The sequence below is a fragment of the Diospyros lotus genome, chromosome 9 (assembly GCF_014633365.1).
Source record: "Diospyros lotus cultivar Yz01 chromosome 9, ASM1463336v1, whole genome shotgun sequence".
Taxonomy (NCBI): Eukaryota; Viridiplantae; Streptophyta; class Magnoliopsida; order Ericales; family Ebenaceae; genus Diospyros; species Diospyros lotus.
This window is the reverse complement of record NC_068346.1, coordinates 6931604-6939224: the sequence shown is the minus strand read 5'-3', so window position 1 is coordinate 6939224 and position 7621 is coordinate 6931604.

Sequence of the window (7621 nt, the reverse complement as noted above, 5' to 3'; positions counted from 1 at the left end):
TATCTTTTTAGAAATCAAAAAAACTATCAACCATTTTTCACAAGATTTCAAAATAATTTGTTCTAAATAAAACTATCAATTGTTTCTTAACTCTAGAAAATGGTCGACCAATTTTATTGAAAACGTGATTTTAAAAACCCTCAACTCTTCATTCCCTACACTTTCTTCTCCAGATATGTCAACAACTAATCCAGGAAACTTTAAGGCTACTACTTCAAATTCGATCAATTTTTTGTCCATTTTTCAGCCATCCATACAACTCTTCCAAAACTGCACAAATCTCACACTCGAAAAACCTCGATCGAAGCCCCAATCCAATGAATCAACGCACATTTAGAGGGCGTTTAGTGATCGCAAACAACTAGACATATACTCTAATAAGCTTGCAAGTTGGGAATTGGGATGTTCTATTGGGGAGGTATATCGATATCCCATTTTTGGAATCCATTAGATCTCCATACCTTCACATTTTTTATGAGTTTGGATGGTGGAATTTTATAAATAAGTCAACCAATATAGATGCAATTAAAGTCTTCTATTCCAATGCGAGTAACATGTACAATGAGAAGAAACCTGAAATAAGGTTTAGAACAAATGTGTTAGGTTATCAATTTGAAATAAACACTTCCCCTATTCTTAATAGGTTTGGAATTCTTAAGGGTGGAACAACATATACATCTTGAACATTTAATGTGTTAGAGGCTACCAAAATCTTATTTGAGGATGAAACATTGACTAAATTTGTGGTGACACCACAAAATTGTCTATACATCATTGACTTCTTCATTTCATTCGTTCCCAAGTCTTAGTGCTAAGAAAAAAAAATTACTCAAGTAACCAAAGAAGACAATTGGCTTATGTACATGATGATCACCCGATAATAGTTTGATTTATATCTTCATATTATCCATCAGATGATCAATGCATTTAGATGATCAATATCTGCATAAGCATGGCATATAGTGTTATTTTTGGATGTCATAGTAGATGATTTGGGTGAAGTAAAGAAGTTTTTCACAAATCCATCCTAACACCTAAACCGAGCAACCTTGGTATGTATGGGATTTAGGGAGGATGATACTAGGTATTCGACTAGGTCTAGGAAGAGAAAAACTCATTCATCGTCTTCATCATGAAACTTTAAGATCGATGAGATAGATTACGCCATTGCTTCGCCTGATACGATAGGACCTTCCACTCACGATCAATCATCCTCTAGTGTCATCATTACTGACATTGAGATTCTATTTCATGGCTTGGCAAATGTCAAGAGTGAGGTGATGTCACTTAGGAACGAGATGATCTCCAGGATGACTCATCTTTACAAGTGACATGGCTGAACTGAAGACTCTTTTCCTTACACTCCAACTTGTTTATCCTTGCCAATCTCCTTATCCCCTTCCTTCCATTCAGCCATGAGTCTTTATTTTCCATAAATGTGTAGGCATCTTTATTTTGGCATGTGATGCCTTATTTTGTTTTGGATTTGGATTTTGATGATGTTTCATAGTTAGCTTTGATTTGGTTAAAGTCTTAATCTTGATATGTGAAATGCCTTGTTTAATATCATATGATAAAATATTCCTCATGTCTCTTTTAATTTAGTTTACAATTTCGCTTGCAAATGATCTCATTAAATAGGGAATATTGCATTGAGGGGGAGTATTTGTTTTCAAACTATATTTTTGATTTATGACAAAAACAAGGAGAAACGTTTAACCTTATTAAAATTTTGTCATCATCAAAAAGAAAAAGATTGTTGGTTTGATTTTGATGAGGTTTTGATAATGAGTATCTTAACACAAAATTTTAATAAGTGTTACTTAAATGAATGATTTTGAAATAAATACTTTCTCAAACTATTTTGAATTCTTCTTGAAAATGGTTACGATCTTGTCTTAAAATCAATTAAATTGTGGGGATTATGAAATATTGTCAAAGTTCTTAAAAAGAAAAGAAAGTAGCTCTGAAATAGAAAAAAAAAGTTATTTAAACATTAAATCTAGTGACGATGTTGACTGATCCTTTAGAAATATCGACTACTTCCAAAAACAAGTAAACCCGATTTAGTACATACCTTCTAGATTAATGTTCCACGACTAATTTGTCTATTGATTTTTAAATTTGAAAAACTTTCAACTAATTTTTTAAAATTTTGAAATAAACTATTAACCATTTCTGTCAAGAAATTTATTAACGGCTATTTTTCTATAGTTTGAAACTTACAAGTTTGAATTTCAACAACTATATTAAATGAAGAGAGACCAAAATCTATATATACCCAAATATTTAAAGTTCAAAATAAGAGAGAACAAGAAATTTGAGAAGGAAAAATTGCTGAATTTTTCAGATTTCAAAAACTAAACTATTTTATTAAGCTTACATTGTTTACATTACTATTCTCTCTCACAAGTCATGGTTTATTTTCTGTAAAATATTATTTTCAATCTTGTTATTTTTAAATTTTAGAGAGATTTCTATTATTGAGAGTTGCATTTTTCATTCTATTAATCTTGTAATTGAAGTTTTCTAGCAGATTGCTAGAAGGCCAGCGTGGATTGTTAGTAGTTGTATTTATTCAAATAATTTCTAGTAGATTTGGAAATCTTTGGTGAAAAGCTAGAGTAGTGGATGTACACTGAGGATAGGTGAACCATTCTTAAAAAAAAAAAAAAATCTTCTATAAATAAGACATGTATAAAATAAACCAAAATCAAAGGCATCTACATCAAAAAAACATAGGCATACCCCAGTGCACAACGATTGCAAAAAATTGATCACACTAAACTCAGAATCCCAAAAAATAGAGACAGGATCTAAAACAAAATATACATCACAATCAAAGTCTCTATAATAATGTCTTCTCAAGATTAGTTGTGATCCAATCAATCCTTCAGAACAAGAGAAAGAACATAGTCCAAAGGAGCATCAAGAAATTCTTCAAATCATATCCAGGCGTAACATAATCTTGGATCGATCACTTGACGGTTGACATCCACAACCATAATTAAGAGAGCATAATTTACTTAAGGGTCCTCTACCGTTTTACTGTAAAGATGTATAGGGGTTTTGCCAGCTTCAAGTTACTAAGTATATCAGCTCACTTGAGCAAGGAAGATTGATCGGTTGGAAGCTGCCAAAAATGCTGCTAAGCACGACTCTAGAGGGATGGGAGAATCCCCCCAAAGCTAATTGTATGTACCAGTAGTAACTAGGACCCAAGAAATGTACAGTGCACATACTTGGGGCCAATACCATCAATGCATAGTACCTCCATCATCTATAATAATGAATAAAATCCCAAACCAAGTCAAAGAGTGCAAAAGCATACTCGAGAGTTGTCTACCATTTGACTATGAAGACACACAGAAAATTTGCCCGCTTCAAGTTACTAAGTAGATCAACTCACCCAAGCAAGGTAGATTGATCGGCTGGAAGCCACCAGAAATGTAGCAAAGTACGACTCTGAAGAATTGGGGGAAAGAGAATGGTTACCAGTCTGCCCACATGGCATACTAAACAAGATGCGATAGCTGATCCAATCAATCCTTCAATATGAGAGAAAGGGCATAGTCCAATGAAACATCAAGAAATTCTTCAAATCATATCCAGGATCCTAGATCGATCACTTGATGGTTGACATCCCCAACCATAATTAATAAAGCATAACTTAATCAAGGGTCGTGTACTGTTTGACTATGAAGACATGCAAGGGTTTTGCCCACTTCAACTTACTAAGTAGATAAGCTCACCTAAGCAAGGAAGACTGATCGGCTGGAAGCTTCTAGAAATGTCGTTAAGCACGACTCTGGAAAGAGGGAAGAATCCCCCCAAAGCTGACTATATGTACCAGTAATAGCAAAGACCCAAGAAATGTATAGTGCACACACTTGGGGATAATATCATCAATGCATAATACCTCCCTCATCTATAGTAAGGAATAAAATCCCAAACCAAGTCAAATGGTGTAGAAGCATACTCGGGAGTCATCTACCATTTGACTATGAAGACGTACATAGGGTTTGCTCCCTTCAAGTTACTAAGTAGATCAACTCACCTGAGCAAGGTAGAGTGACTAGCTATAAACTGCCAGAAATGCTACAAAGCGCGACTCTAAAGAGATGGGGGAAAAAGAATGGTGACAAACTATGCCCACAAGACACCCTGAACTTGATGTGCTAGCTAATCTAATCAATCCTTTAGAATGAGAGAAAGAGCATAGTCTAAAAGACATCAAGAAATTTTTCAAATCATATCTAGGAGTAGCATAATCCTTGATTGATCACTTGACAGTTGGCATCCCTAACGATAATTAAGAAAGCATAATTTACTTAGGGGTTTTCTACCGTTTGACTGTGAAGACGTACAGGGGTTTTTCCCACTTTAAGTTACTAAATAGATTAGCTCACCTGAGCAAGGAAGATTGATCTGCTAGAAGCTACCAGAAATGCTGCTAAGCATGACTTCAGAGAGAGGGGAGAATCTCTCCCAAAGTTGATTGTATGTACTAGTAATGGCTAAGACCCAAGAAATGTACAGTGCACACGCATGGGGCCAATACCATCAATGCATAGTACCTCCCTCATCTATAGTAAGGAATAAAATCCCAAACCAAGTTCAAGGATACAGAAGCATACTCAAAAATCGTCTACTATTTGACTATGAAGACGCACAGAAGGTCTGCCCATTTCAAGTTACTAAGTAGATCAACTCACCTGAGCAAGGTAGACTGATTAACTAGAAGCTGCAAGAAATGTTGCAAAGTGTGACTCTAAAGAAGCAAGAAAGAGAATGGTTACCAACCATGCCCATATGGCACACTGAACGTGATACACCAACTGATCTAATCAATCCTTCAGAATGAGAGAAAGTGCATAGTCCAATAAAGCATCAAGAAATTCTTCAAATCATATCTAGCCGTAGCATAATCCTAGATCGATCACTTGATGGTTGACATCCCCAACCATAATTAAGAGAGCATAACTTAATTAGGGGTGGTCTACCATTTGACTATGAATACATACAAGGGTTATGCTCATTTCAAGTTACTAAGTAGATCAGCTCACCTAACTAAGGAAGACTGATCGATTGGAAGCCGCTAAAAATGTTGCCAAGCACGACTCTATAGAGAAGGGAGAATTGTAACACCCAGAAAGTTTGGGTTGCCTCGGGAATGGTTAATTTGAGAAAAATACAAGTTTTGTGGAAGATTAGTATCTAAAAGGCCCAAAAAATTGGCTGAATCGACTGCAAGGTATACTCTAAGGCTTAAATACGTATGAAAAAGGGCACGAGGTCGATGAACATCTCGAGGAATAATTTTTAGCATCGAAAGAAATCGGATCAGAGACAGTTTTTTGGTATAGCTCTGGTTCAGGCTGAAAAATTGAATTGACGTAAGCGACTTTCGAGAAGCCAACGGAACCCTCAAAAGTTTCAATTTTTGCATAAGGAACAACCCTTAAGTGGCTTTGGGATGAAACAAGGGGGTTTCACAATCAAAGTATAATTCTAGGCCAAAGTGGAATTTCTTAAAATTGTCCGAAAGAGGTCGAAATGACGTTATTTCTGAATCTTCAGGGGTCAAATGAGAAGTTTAGAATGTGAGGGTCTCAATATAAATTTTGGAAAGCCTAGGGGCTTTGTGGAAAGGGCTGAAATGGAATTTTGAAACATAAGAAGGGCAAAAGTGGAATTTTTCAAAACTTGGACAGCCATGGCTGACCAAGCTGTCGGCCATCTCCCATCGCCAATTTAAGCCAAGATTGTTCGAGGGAGTGGGATGAGGGGCCTCAAGGTTGGGCCTAGGCCATAATGGCTGGTCCTTGGTCGAGAATCGACCATATTGATGACCGATTGGGTGGGGTTTTTCGGCCATTTCTTGGCTAAAAATTTGAGGATGTTGGAGGCCAGTTTTTAGGGCTTAAAAAATGGAAATAGGTCGACTTAGGGCAAGAAAAAGTAGTATAGGCCTTAGATTGGGCATGATTGGTCGTTTCAAGGTTCAATTTCAACTATAAATATAGAAGGGTTTGGCTAAGGGTTTTCAGAAGTTGGGACTCAAATTGCTCTCATTTTGGGTTGAATCGAGGGCTAGGGATGAGGGGCTTTTGTTCTTGAATTGGTGAGGATCATTTCTAGAAATTGGGGGAGGGGGGGTTTCGTGTAGTTTTGGTGAGGTTTTCAAGCTTCCTCAGAAAAAGAAGCAGTAGCCTTGATCGAAAGTTTAAACGGCCGGATAGGCCATCTTTGGTGCTTGTTTCGAGCATCAAGGCATACCATTATGATTGACTAAGGGTGTAGATCAAGCTTAAAGAAAAAACCAACATCGTCGGTGTACCTGAGTCGTAGAAAACAACCGGCGCATGAGGTGCACACTCATCTTCTATTGTTGGACATCTGTCCCTAGAATATTCCACATTTCAAACGAGATGAGCGCCCGAAAAGGCAAGAGAGTGGATCGAGACGTGAGCATGATGGAGGTTGTGATGGGTCCTAAGCCAATGCTAGGACAAATTATCCAATTATATTGGCTTGTTTTATTTTCGATATTTGTAATGTTATGATGAGCAAACGATATGCATGAACTCGTTTATGTTATGATTTTCAAGATTTCTTAAGGTTTCGATTCTCACTTCTGCTTATGTTTAAGGATACCATTCCTCAGTCATGTTTGGAAAGGTTAATCTTATTTAGATATGTTTAGGATTTTAGTGTAATTCGTGTATGTATAAAAAAAAAATCATAGCATAAATTTTAACGCCGTGAAAAGGTGGAGTGTTACAAGAATCCCCCATAAGTTAACTGTATATACCAATAATAGCTAAGACCCAAGAAATGTATAATGCACATACTTAGGGCCAATACCGTCAATGCATAGTACTTCCCTCATCTATAGAAAGGAATAAAATCCCAAACCAAGTCAAAGGGTGCAGAAGCATACTCAGGAGTTGTCTATCGTTTGACTATGAAGACGCATAAGGGGTCTGCCTATTTTAAGTTACTAAGTAAATCAACTCACCTAAGCAAGGTAAATTGATCGGTAAGAAGTCGCTAGAAATGCTACAAAACAAGACTCTGATGAAGGGGGGAAAGGAAATGGCGACCAAACATGCCCACACAACACATTGGACCTGATGCGCCAACTGATCCATCGACTGCTCAAATTTCAACCAACACATATTACATTGCAATTTAAATATAAAATTTCTAACATTTATATTAGTCACTATTTTTTAAAAAATACTTTTCAAAATAATTTTTTTTAAAAACTCAATTTGTTAAATGTGCAATGCCATACAAGTAAAGTTTGTCCAACAAATTTAATCTAGCCTCTTTCCATTTTAAAACATTTTGCCCCAAAAGTACTACACTATTACAAACTCTCTCTTCTTCCCCATCCAACCTAAGCTTCTTCTACCCGTGACAACCAACTGACATCCAGCAGCAACTCAAGCGTCTAGTGAGAACTCTAGCAACCAACGACCGCAACAACCCCAAAGTTAAGCAGCTTTGACAACTCCTCAACTAGATTTGGCATTTTTGTTACAAAAACGACTAGATCCTATTAGTTTTAGGCTTAGGACAACAGATTTGGTGACACTGTATTTGGTGCCTAATG